Consider the following 13,416-nt stretch of genomic DNA (forward strand, 5'->3'; position numbering starts at 1 on the left):
GACGGAGACACACACAGACTACGCACACACGACCAGATGCCCACAGACGGAGACACACACAGACTACGCACACACGACCAGATGCCCACAGACGGAGACACACACAGACTACGCACACACGACCAGATGCCCACAGACGGAGACACACACAGACTACGCACACACGACCAGATGCCCACAGACGGAGACACACACAGACTACGCACACACGACCAGATGCCCACAGACGGAGACACACACAGACTACGCACACACGACCAGATGCCCACAGACGGAGACACACACAGACTACGCACACACGACCAGATGCCCACAGACGGAGACACACACAGACTATGCACACACGACCAGATGCCCACAGACGGAGACACACACAGACTATGCACACATGACCAGATGCCCACAGACGGAGACACACACAGACTGTGGGCATACACCACTACTCCACCTCACAGACATCAACACTTGGAACGCTCTCCTATTTGGGATGCTCCTATTTTTGTAGGAAAAGAAAAAAGTTAAAACCACTTACACAGAAAGATAGAGCTGGAGAAAAAGATCTAATAAAAACACTAAATATTAAAATGCTAACAGTAGATCTAGGTTATAGGGTTTATCATTTTTATTTAATTTGTATACCTATCTGCATTGCCTAAATTTTCTACATGAATGTCCTTTAGAGTTTTAAAAGAAAAATAATTAATCCATAATCTAGGTTGGTCTATTTGTATTTTGCTTTCCACTGTAGAAAAATACAGATTGAGAACTCTAGGGGGTCCACCACTCTTTCCAGTTTTGCAGAAGCAGAAGTGTTAAGATGAAGCTCAAACCACATGAAGATTCCCATGCAATAGGAAGGCTCACCATGACCAAGGCTGAGTAGAGGGCAAGAATTAGTACCTTCTTTTCTGTCCCCCATGTGTAGGCAAGATGAAAATCCTAAACCAAACTCTCCTTCAGGTGCAACTCCAACCCACCCCCACCCAACCTCTTTCAAGAGTTCACAGACCTCTGCTCTCAGAGCAACTTCCAATGTACCTGTCCACAATCATCCCTTGGCCACAAAATTACCCATACCACTTGGTATCTGCATACCTTCCCCAGTAACCCAATCCTAGGGAACCCCTTTTGCAATACTTTATTTCTAAAAAAGTTATTCCTCAAACAAACAAAAAAAAAAGTTATTCCTCCTTTTCCTTAAGTTTCACAAACACAGGATCCCATTCAAATGATACAGAATTATTCATTCCATCAACTAATAAACATTGTTAACTTCACTGTATAGAGCTTTAGGGCAAGGTTACATTAACAAAAAAAGGTTAGTATTCATGGAACCTGAGAAAAACAAATGGGAATCGAGGAGCAAGAATTTGTTAGTATGTCCGAGCCCTGCCCAGAAGTTAGCGGGTGGGGGTAGGGAGGGCCATGACCAGAGGACAGAAACATCTGTCATTCTGCAGTTTCATTTCTCAAGGCTAGTTAATACTCTGATTTTTTGCATCAGTCTCTTCCAAGTTTGGTTAGTCAGTCTCCCTGGATCTCAATCAGCTCCACGTGGCCTACAAAACTGAATTTCAGGGCTTCCCTGGTGGCTCAGTGGTGAAGAACCCACCAGTCAATGCAGGAGACAACAGATTTGATCCCTGGTCCCGGAAGAGCCCACATGCTATGGATGTGGTGCAACTGAAGTCTGTGCACCACAGCTATTGAACCTGTGCTCTAGAGGCCAGGAGCCACAACTACTGAGCCCACGTGCTGCAATTACTGAAGCCCGCACACCCTAGAGCCCAAGCTCAGCAACAAGAGAAGCCACTGCCCTGAGAAGCCCGCACACCACAACTAGAGAGTTAGCCACCACTCGCCACAATGAGAGAAAAGCCTGAGCAGCAACAAAAATCCAACACAGCCAGTAACGAAATAAAAATCGTATTAAAAGAAAAAAAAACAACCACCTGAGTTTCAGGTTTCTGAAACTTCAGATACTGAAGCCCTAAGATCCCACCAAAATAAAGTCACCTCCCAGGATGACAGCTGTATCCACTCTCTATCAGCAGCACCCATCATGGTACGGATCTGATGTATCCAATAGCCTCTGATAGGTCCCTGTGCCTTATGGAATTAAATCCAAACCTGACCTGCCTTTCACAAGCCCAGCTCGGCTTACCAGCCTCATCCCTGGACAAACCAAGCCTTTCACGGCTCCCTGCTTTCACGTATAATTCCCTCAACATAGAATGTCCTTTGCCCAGTCTTAACATGGTGGTAACACTGTTCTTCCTCCAAAGCCCAGTTCAGAAGTCACCGTGGCCCTAAAGCCTTCCCTACTTCCCCGGGCATTTAGTTCTTACCCGTCTACTGTAGCTCTCTAAATACAGGGATTTTTTGAGAATTTGTTAAGTACATTGTAGCTCATTTTAATTATCTGACCTCCCCTAGATACACTGAGCTTGAGGGAAGGAACACACATTGTATCCATAAGCCCCAGTGCAGGGTCAAGACTGACACAAGAGCTCAGTGTCGAAGGACTGAGCACATGGAACATTGGCATTAAGTTATTTAAAGGAAAACAGAGTCTCACAATATTCAAGAACTGAATTGTCCCTACAGTTAATCTCATCCAAAATGACAACAGGGCTGGGAGGCAGTGTGGATGTTTAAAAATTTTTAGTAAAAGCAACTAACATGTTCACTAAAAGTTAATTTAATCAGCAGAACAACCCTAGGAGGTAGGTACCTTTATCTGCATTGAAGCTGAGAAAAGCTTGAGGCTTTTCCAGACAGGAAACTGAGGCACCAGAAGGGTTAAATAACTCAAAATCATTCAGTTAGTAAGTGGCAGAAGCAAGACACAAACTCAGTAGTCTGGCTCCAGAGTCAGAGGGCTCCGGAATCAGGAAGATCTGGGTTTGAATACAGATTGTGTTACAAATGTAGCTTTGGATAAGTCATCTAATTCTTCTGAGCACGTAAAGGGGGCAGGACAACTCCTCTTAGAGTGCAGAGAAGATTAAGTTAAATATGATAATGTTTGTAAAAGTCTCTAAAATTGATTCTCCCACCTAACAGGCACTCCATAAATGTTAATTCATTTTTCTTTCCCTTCCTAAAAGCTGGGCAAAATCGTCTCTCTAAGAGAAAAGATCCTCCTCCCCCCAGACTGCTTGAGGCTTTTCCAAGCAGATCAAGTAGTGAGGCCACTCAACCCTTACCTGCTTATCTGTGTCCAGACCAGAGTCCTTTTAAAATGTAAATATAAATATCATCATGTCACTCAGTTAAAGCCCTTCAAAGGCTCCTAATTACACTGGGGGTAAATCCAAACTCTGGAGGGAAAGGCATTCTGTCCCAGAGGCCCCCAGTGAACTGACACACCTCTCTATAAACTTATCTCCTCTCCAGCCACACAGGCCTCTTTCACTTCCTCCAACTTACCAAGCTCCGTGCTGCTCCACACATGGTTAACTCTCACCCCCTTTCAGGTCTCGGCCTAAATGTCACTTCCTCAAGGGACACCTTCCCTGAGCCCCCAACCCAAATCAAGGTCCATTATTTCTTACTAAGCTCTTCACCTTTCTCTCCTTGTACTCATCACAGTTTGAAATGATTAGTTCACCACTTCCTTCAACATTTTATTCAAAAGACAACTTCTCAGGAGCCCTTTCCAGACCACCCAAATATAAACTCAGTCTCTACCCAATAACCCAGTAACCTGTTTTCTTTTTCTCATTAGCACTTATTAACAGCATATATTTTTATTTTATATTTTATTTTATTGTCTGTACAACCCCCCACATTAAAGCTCCACAAGGACAGTTATTTTTGCTTTGTTTTCTTCACAGCATCTAAAACAATGCCTAGCACATATTTGTTGACAAAAATACCTGTTGCTGAGTGATGTTTCAAGATTATTTGTTTATTATTGAGTCTATGAACTCAAGGTAAAACATGTCTTTCTGGTTTACCCCTATACTCCCAGCACCTAGTGCAGTGGCTGGCACATAATAAGTGCTCAGTAAAATTTTACTGAATGAATCGAAGCCATGACCAGTGGAACAACTGGAAAACGGTCAAAATCTGTGTGCTAGCACCTTGCTTCCTCTTCTCTTTCACTGCATAATGTACTTGGGATGAGGCAACAGACCCCTGAAAACCCACCACACACCTTCCAGGCCAGGCATCCGTCTGTCCAGGTTCTGTAACCTCAGCCACACTGTACACACCAACAGACGCACCCAACAGACCCTGCAGAACACAGAGCTGAAGGCAAGTGGGCCAGCCCTGAGCCAAACACAACCTTCTCCCACTACCCCCCCATGTCCCATTCTCTGACTGCCAGTCCTAACCTAGGCTAGTCCTGGGTGCCAGCCATGCTGGTCTGGGTGGGCCCTCGGATTTATTCCAGTCCAGGATTTTTAATGCCACCTCTGGCCTGCTCAGAAAAGAAAAGTTCAAAATCCCTGAGCAGCTCCAATAATCCTAGGGTTCTCGGAAGCAGGCATACCTAAGGTCGTCCGGACCCCTCCCCCTCACAAGCGCTGATCCAAGGCCAGGAGGCCATCTGTCCAGCAGACGCTCCCCGTCCGCCCTCGGGTCACATTGAGCGTCTTCCCCCCCAGGTTGGCAGGAAGAGTCCCCGCAGAGAGACGATCTCCACCCTGATCAACAGGCCTGGTCACCCTCCCTGGGCCCCCCAACTCTGGAGCAGGCATACCCGTCTGCTCCCGAAGAAACCTCCCCCAGGGACAAGAACTTGGGCGGAGGTGGGGGCAGGGACTGAGGGGCGCCAAAAAAGGACGATCCCCCAAGTGTCTGCCCCGTGACGGCGCCAGCTCTTCGGGCGGCCGGGATGGTCCGGCTGACAGGGCGCCCCAGCCGGGCAAAGTGGCACCGTTATCCGTGCCCGGGCGGGGGGCCGCGGGCCGACGCCAAGGGCGGCAGCCCGTCTCGCGCGGGGAGGACAGACAGCAAGCGTGCCCGCCCGGCGAGGTAGCGGCGGGTCGGGACGGCGGAAGGGGCAGGCGGCCCGTCCGCCGGGGGCGGGGTGGGGTGGCGGCCAGGGCCCGCCAGGCGGCGGTCGGGGGAAGTAGCTGCCGCCTTAGGCGGCGAGCAGGGTCCGCCCGGCTGCAGGGCCGGGCCGCGGCGCGGGCGCGGGCTCGGCCCCGGCTCTGCTCTGCCCCGGCTCGAGCTGGGGCGGCCTCGGCGGCGGCCCCGGCCCACAAGCCCCGCCCGGCCCGGCCCGCGGGGGGCGCTTACCTGGCGGCGGCGGCGGCTGCAGGCCCCGGGCTCGGCCGCGCGCGTCCCCAGCGCCGGCTGTGGGAGCCACAACATGGCGACGGCGGTGGCGGGCGGGGCTGCGGCTCCGGGGGCGGAGCGGGGGCGGGAGCCTGCCTGGCGGCGGGACCTGGCTGGGGCCGCGGGCGGGGAGGGGGAGGGTGGCCGGCCGGGCGGAAGGCGACTTGGACCTGGGCACCAGCCCAGGGCGGTGCGGCTGAGGGGCAGCCCGGGCCTGGGGCCTGGCCTCTCGCCTCTCGCCTCTCGTCTCCCGCCCCAGGCGGACTGCTCGGCACCGACCCGACGGCGGCGACGGCAGTGGCGGCGGGCGGGGAGGGGCGGGGACGGCGTCGGGCAGGGCCGGACCCTCGGCCTCGCCTTCCCCAGCCGAGCACCCGGTGCGGTTCCGGTCGGCGGCCGCTCCTTGCGACCTGGGCCTCTTGGTTCTCTGACGCGCCTCCCGGGCGGGGGCCTGGGGTCGGGGCCGAGGTCCCCCACTAAAGGGCCACGATCTGCCTACGCGGTGCCTCGCCCCTGCGGACGGAGCGCCTCTGGAGCCGGGACAGCGTCCTCTTCCTTCAAAATCTGGCTCGTAGTGGGGCCTAGGAGGCTGTTAGCTGAAAGGGAGCAGAGGCGGCGTGGGCTTGCGCTTAGTAGGTGCGCCCTAAATCTTCGGTCATCGCTGCATCTGGGGGCTTGCACGCGGGCCTGGAGGTGAAGGGGCGCTGTGACATGACCGTGAGACCCGCGACAAACCGAGTTGGAGGCCTGGCGACGGCTGCCTCCCAGGGGTAGACTGAGATCCTCCAAGTTACTGGGGAAGCTCTGACTATGCGAGGTGAGAACTCGGAACAGGCGGGCAGAGGGCCAGGAAGGACCTTCCAAGAACCCGGAGGACCCGGGAACTGGCGGTGTTAAAGGTGGCAGCCAGGTGGGGAGGGGAGAGCACGGAGTCGGTATCTGGCACTGAGCACCCACTGCCAATGGAGAAATGCCCTCAGAAGAACGAGGAAAGAGACGCCGATTTGCTCGAGGGGTGGAACTAGCTCAGCCAAGGCCTGCTCTGGGCCAGGCTCTTAGCTGAGTTGAGCACTGGGTAGGCAGTGCGGTGGTGGAGCAATGAAGGCAGTAAAGGGTGATGAATCCAGAAATTTGGCAGGGGGAGGGAGGGGAGGAAGGGGGAGGGCTGGGGGTAGGTACTGGGCCTATGGCTCCAGGGGTGGTAACTGTGGTTAACACTGGAAATTTCCTAATCATCTTGCGTTCTCCCCACACGCCAAGTGTATGAAAGGTAAATACCTGAGATGATCGATAGGTTAAATAACTTGATTGTGGTAATCATTTCCGTGTACACACATGTATATAAATCATCACATTGCATACTTTCAATATGCGTATTTGTTTGTTAATTATACCTCAATAAAGCTGGAGGGAAAAAAATTTAAAGGTAAAGGAGAGGTGACTTCAATTTGAGGAAGAACTCTCAAAGGAGCTGAGAGGGGAGACTAAAAGATAAAAAGATAGGATAATTAATGGTGGGTGATCTCAGAAAAGAAATAGGGCTGGGGAAGAGGGAGGAAGAAATCTGAGAAGAGGCACATCTCTTCCTACTAGATTTAGACACTACACAGAGACAGAAATATTATGAAGTGAGGCGGCATACATGCTCACCCTTGCATGTTTCCATGGGTCAGCAGCCTGGATGACTCCCTGAGTCAACCATAATACTTCAGGGGTCACTGCCCTTTAAAGTTTTAAGTGCAATTGGCTCAAACCCCTATTATACTTAGAGTGGGAAACACAACTTATGTGTCAATATTTCCAAAGATTGGTGGGGGGACTTCAATTTCTCCAAATCATCACTGGCCCCAGTTTCCTGTTTCCCAAAACATAATCCACTGTGCTTTTTTAGTAAATTTGTCTCTGTATCCTGCATTAATGTTGTTGTTCAGTTGCTAAATCCTGTCCGACTCTTTTGCGACCCCGTGGACTGTAACCTGCCGTGATCCTCTGTTCATGAGATTTTCCAGGCAAGAATACTAGAGTGGGTTGCCGTTTCCTTCTCCAGGAGATCTTCTGGGACCAGGGATCAAACCCAGGTCTCCTCCATTGTCAGGTGGATTCTTTACAGCTGAGCAAACAAGGAATCCTCTACACCCTGGATACCATTCCACTTATATTCCCCCCAAAACACAGCACCATGAAAACAAATAAAATGCCCAGTGTTACATGACTGTTAAATTATAGTTCATCTGTAATCTTTAAAATCATGTTGAATATAATATTGTAAATCAGCTATACTCCAATACAAAAACAAATCTTTTAAATCAGGTTGAACAGACTTCCCCTGCTGTCCAGTGGTTAAAACTCTACCTTCCAATGGGGTTCCATCCCTGATCCCACATGCCTTGTGGTACAGCCAGAAAAAAAAGCATGTTGAAGAAAAAAATTAATGTCATGGCGTATACATATAATTAAAAAGTATGTCATAAAATGATATGATACCAGCTTGTAATATATAAATATACATAAATGTGTATCATGTGTAGATTTTTTAAGTGGAATTTTATTTTCTTCTGTGACTTCTGTATTTTCTTTTTACACTAGTACATTAATATTTAGTTGAAATCAGGAAAAACTATATTTTCAAGTGCATTTTTATAAAAAGGTATTTCTTACAGATATTTATGGAATTAAAAAGAAATGTATTAGAAATCAGGAAAGGAAGTTGGAAATGATCTTTGAAGGATAGATGGGACTTTGGCAACAAAGAGGGGCTAGTTGAGGAGGCTGACCTATGCAAAAGGAACAGTACAATCAGTGATACAAAATATCAAGTTCAGCAAACACCAAAAGATCAGTTTGCTTGGAGCACAGATTCACATGGGAGAAATATAGGTGAGTCAGTCTGGAAAGGTAGGGCTTTGATCCTGCATACCAAGCTGAACCCACTGTGATTTGATGGCTGGAAGAAAAATCCTGAGGCTTGAACTGTGCAGGTGATAAATTTTAAAGTAAATGTTCCTGTATCCCCTTCCTTAATGAGATTCTAGATCTTAGCCCTCCTTCCAGTTCAGCTGCTAAGTCACGTCTGACTCTGCCCCATTGCCTGCTGCATGCAGGCTCCGGTGTCCTCTACTGTCTCCTAGAGTTTGCTCAAATTCATATTCATTGAGTCAGTGGTGCCATCTGAAACTTCTCATCCTGTCCCACCCCCTTCTCCTTTTGCTTTAAATCTCTCCCAGCATCAGGGTCTTTTCCACTGAAAAGCCCTTCTACCCTAATGCTGTTTGGGTATATGACTGACTCAGAATGAAGAGGTAGGGACAACAGTTTTTGCATTCCAGCTGTTCAGAGAGTGAGAACTTGCTTCTCTGAGTGAGGCCCTTTCTTCTCTGGTTATTCATTACTGCAATTTATTCAGAATGCAACAATTTCAGAGAACAAATTAGCAGAGAGTAAAAATGAAAGAAGAAATGTGCACTTTAAAATCAATGCTTAGCAAAAACTTTATTTTTTTTACAGCTTTCTATGATTGGCTCTTTTTTTTTAGATTCCATATAAAAGTGAAATCACACAGTGTTTGTGTTTCTCTGATTTATTTCACTTAGCGTAATGTCCTCAAGATCCATCCATGTTTTCAAAAATGGTGTGATTTTCTTCTTCATTATGGCTGAATAATATCCTTTGCACTCTTTTCTGACTGTGGCCCTCCATAAGAAATATATTCTACATCGCAACCCAGCATATATATGCCCATGCACACAGACACACAGACACACACACACACACCTCTGAAACAAAACATTTCATGAAATATTACCATCATTTTATGCAATTCTTTCTGATATTTTCAATTTTATATTTTTATTTCTTTTTAAATACTGATTATTGATCTTCAGACCCATTATAGGGCTCCAAAATGCCTTAAAGGATATTAAGAAAAGGTTAGACTATTATTCCCCAATATATCTGCAGTTTTTACTTAAAAATCCATACAAGCTATGACCTTAAATTTGCTATGTTTACCGGTCCAGAAATCAGCAGGACAGGCAACACTCTCGCAGGATGTGGTGGAGGAGGGGCTAGAAGGATTGGCAGGAGCCATGTTTGGGTTTCTTTTCCCTTCTCAGTAAATATTTCCTGATACCAGTATTTCTCAGAAATCATAAATGCTTTCTCATTGTCTAGCTTCAGATACAGACTGAACTTTAAACAAGACTAGGCTACTGACAGCAGACTACTGGAGACAACTGTTTATTTGAATGAACACAATCACAAACTAAAATAAAAGGGAAAATTATATATCTCGGTTGTGACAAAACGTAGAAGCCATCTTACCCAACACTGTTGGAATGCTACAGGGACAGGAAGCATCAGCCCTGAGAAGACTGGAACCCAAGAAAAGATTAAAATATCAACTTTATTACCAATAAAGCTGAGTTGAAAAATGTCTTGGTCAATGACCTGGTTAATGACCAAAAGCTTTTCACTATTCTTTGAATTAAAATAGTCTCTCCCAAATTCCAACATCCACTTTGCAGAGGTTTATCAGCTTTAGCCACATGTGATTAGGAAAGATTGCCCTCTAAGTCCTTGTGTGTGCACAAGTGTGCCTGCGCTCAGTCATGTTCATCTCTTTGCAACTGCATGAACTGTAGCCCACCAGGTGCTGTCCATGGGATTTCCAGGCAAGAATACTGGAGCAGGTTGCCATTTCCTACTCCAGGGGATCTTTTCCAACCCATCTCTAAGGGCAGGTAGATCCAAATTCACCAGTTAGATAGGTCACTCCTGGAATAACCAGCACAAATTCTCCCCTATCTGACCTCCTCTGGGGAAAAAACTATTAAAAGGAATAGGGTATACGTATTTGTCCCTGCCCAAACAGATCAATCTGGCCCAACAATTGGTCAGTTAATAGGAAAAGTATATTAAAGTGGCAAATACAAACCTTACCATTTCATTTTCACCTCAAACCTGTAAGGAACACCCACTTGCCAATCTTTTGGTGTGAGGGCAAGCCTTTTATTTGAGCAACAGTGGCAATTAGAATTCTTAAGTTGTCTTTCTTACATAACTCATATCCACGATGTATTTTCTATGCTTTCCAATTTGGTTTTCTTTTTTTTTAATTGACTGAGAGGGACTTCCTGGCAGTCCAGTGGTTAGGACTCCATGCTACCACTGCAGGGAGCATGGGTTCATTCCTTGGTTGGGGAACTAAGATCCAGACTGCTGTTCAGCACAGATGAAATAAAATAGAATAATTTAAAAAATAAAATTGACTGAGGACTTAAAATATCCTCCAAAACAATATAAATAGAGGCTCCTTCTTTAAAAAAAAAAAAAAAAATCCTTTATATTTCTGCCTCCCATGTATGGTTTGCCAGTAATTTTCATGTGGTCTTTAGCTAATATTTCCAAAGCATTCAACTGACATTTCATAGAAATAGCTCCTTCTCTTTCAGGCTTATGTCTTGTCAGTTTATGTAATTTTAATTAAATCAGTTAAACTCTGGCAAACAGCTGTCATAAGCAGTTTTGGGACCAACCACAACAGACTCTTGTTAGCGATCTAACAAAACTGGTAGGAAGATGTGTATATATATGTGTTTCTGTGTGTGTGTGTGTGTGTGTGTGTATACACACACACATATATATATTCCAGATGTAGACTCACTTGTCCAAAGCATTCAGCAGGCATGGAAAGTAGTCAATATATTTATTTGGAGGGAATGGAAAGTGTTCATTCCAGCGAGTTCATTGAAACTACTGAATGCTCATTTTACTAGTATAACCAACTCTGGGTGCGTATATCTTAACCTTCTCCTTACATCATGTATACATTTTATAAATGTTTATTGATATTCAGGACAGTCTGAGGCACTATACTAGGCCCTGAAGAAGCACAGCTCACTGAAGAAGAAACTGGTATATAAACAGGATGAAGAGGCAGGGTAAAGACAGAAGAATATTAAGGAGCAAATCCCTTTACCTTCTCTCTCAGTCCCCTCAAAATCACTGTCCCTCCATTCCCATTTAGCTAAAAAATAGCTTTAACTATCTTAGGATTGGTATGGCTATTATAGAAATCCACATAGTAATACACCTACTACACTAGTATGTATATAGGGCTTCCCTGCTGGCTCAGATGTAAAGAATCTTCCTGAAATGCAGGAGAGAGGTTCAATCCCTTGGTCGGGAAGATCCCCTGGAGAAGGGCATGGCAACCCACTCCAGTGTTCTTGCCTAGAGCATCCCATGGACAGAGGAGCCTGGCAAGTTACAGTCCAGGGGGTCCCAAAGAGTTGGACACGACTGAAGTGACTTAGCATGCACGCATGTATACGCATACACACATGCCTACCTTATGTATTTTCCATTGTTAATAAGATGATGCAATTGGCCCATTCAGAGAAAGCTGTAGCAATGGGAATTTGTATAATCCTCTTAAAAAACAATTTGACAGTACTTCTTTTTTTCTTTTTTTTTGACAGTACTTCTGAAGAGCCTTAATAGAGATATGACTCTCTTTTGACTCATCAGTACCACTCCTAGAAACTTTTCCTTCAGAAAAAGTCCTCCCTCTTTTTCACTAAGATTGAAGGCAAAGAAGGAAATCCTTGCCCCTCCCAAGGCCAAAGCCAAGACCAAGAAAGCAGTGTTGAAAGGCATCCATGACCACAAAAAAAAAAAAAAGATTCAGATGTCACCCACCTTGCCACAGCCTGGAACACTGCAGCTCAGCGGGCAGTGCAGACAGATATCCTCGGAAGAGCGCCCCTAGGGAAAACAAGCCTGACCACCGTGCCATTATCAAGTTCCCCGTCACCACCAAGTTAGCCACGAAGAAGACAGAAGACAACTGACATTTGTGTTTATTGTGGATGTCAAGCATTAAATTGAACAGGCTGTGAAGAAGTGCTATGACATTGATGTAGCCAAGGTCAACACCTTGATCAGATCTGATGAAGAGAAGGCATATGTTTGCCTGGCTCCTAACTATGATACTTTGGACGTTGCCAACAGTTTGGGATCATCTAAACTGAGTCCAGCTGGCTAATTCTAAATATAAAAGTTTTCAGTAAAAGAAAGAATCCTCCCCAGGGACTTCCCTGGCAGTTCGGAGGGTAAGACTTCACCTTCCAGTGCAGGGGGTATGGGTTCAATCCCTTGTCAGGCAGTTAAGATCCCACATACCTATCTGGCGGCCAAAAAACCAAAACATAAAACAAACAATATTGTAACAAATTCAATAAAGACTTTAAAAGTGGTCCCTGTTAAAAAAAAAAAAATAGAATCCTCTCCAAAAGTGAATAGCTACTTGCATAATATTTACTGTAACATTTTTTGTGATAGTGAAAGTTTGAAACATATGAATGATTAAGTAACTTATGGCTTGCAACATTGTATAACTTACCCCTGAGTAAGCACCCAGTGGGGTAACAGAAAAATATTAAATGAAAAAAAGATACAATTTGTTCAACTACACTGAGAACCACCAATTAGATACTTCAAAAGGGTGAACTTTTGGAAATTCCATAGTGGTTCAGTGCTTAAGACTCTGGGCTTTCACTGCTGAAGTTCTGGTTCAAACTCTGGTTGGATCCTGGTGCAGCCAAGAAAGTATAAACATAATGAAAAGGTGAACTTTGTGAATCATATTCATTTCTTTTAAAAAGATATAACTCTCCGGCTTTACTTTTGTATCAGCCAAGATCAGCAGGAAACAGATGGCCTGCTCAGTGAGTGTAACTGAAGACAGTTAATGAAGGCACAGTGTACAAAGATGTGGGCAGGGCTGAGGGGAACCAAGCAAGGATAATGAAGGGCCCCAGGGCAGTTATCTGCTGAGAAGCCATCATCATCAACCATAGGCCTGAATGGGCAAAGAGGTGGAACCAGGGCCCATTGAGAGTCGCAGCCGAGTGGGAGGGCCAACGGGAACTTCTAGGAACAAGGTTCTTTCTCTCTGTCTGTCTCTCTCTCACTTCCTGTGGTACCTCCCACTGGCTGAACCCAAGAGGAAGTCTAAGGGGCAAGTGAGCCCGGATGACACTGTCCAAGGTCAGCCTCTGGACAAGGACCGAGAGGGGTGGGTCTGGAGGCAGCTTATCTAGCAGATAGGTGATCATATAACAA

At 46.2% G+C, this 13,416-nt stretch overlaps 1 protein-coding gene and 1 long non-coding RNA gene across 7 annotated transcripts in view; one reads left to right on the forward strand and one right to left on the reverse strand.

The window, feature by feature from the left end:
- ZNF592 (zinc finger protein 592) overlaps window positions 1-5,364 on the reverse strand; it is a 48,766-nt gene extending 43,402 nt beyond the window's left edge. For 3 of the 6 annotated variants that reach the window (XM_070478304.1, XM_070478305.1, XM_070478306.1), the window contains exon 1: window positions 5,254-5,362. The gene's annotated coding sequence lies outside the window, so the exon portion shown is untranslated. Of the gene's footprint in view, window positions 1-5,253 lie in introns of all 6 variants that reach the window. The other 3 variants (XM_070478309.1, XM_070478307.1, XM_070478308.1) reach the window with 2 other exon arrangements.
- On the forward strand, window positions 5,345-12,924 carry LOC139038754 (uncharacterized). Its single transcript, XR_011491909.1, has 2 exons — window positions 5,345-6,109; window positions 11,772-12,924. It is a non-coding gene; the product is annotated as an uncharacterized lncRNA (long non-coding RNA).
- Window positions 12,925-13,416: the final 492 nt, after the last annotated feature.

The sequence above is a fragment of the Odocoileus virginianus genome, chromosome 16 (genome assembly GCF_023699985.2).
Source record: "Odocoileus virginianus isolate 20LAN1187 ecotype Illinois chromosome 16, Ovbor_1.2, whole genome shotgun sequence".
Taxonomy (NCBI): Eukaryota; Metazoa; Chordata; class Mammalia; order Artiodactyla; family Cervidae; genus Odocoileus; species Odocoileus virginianus.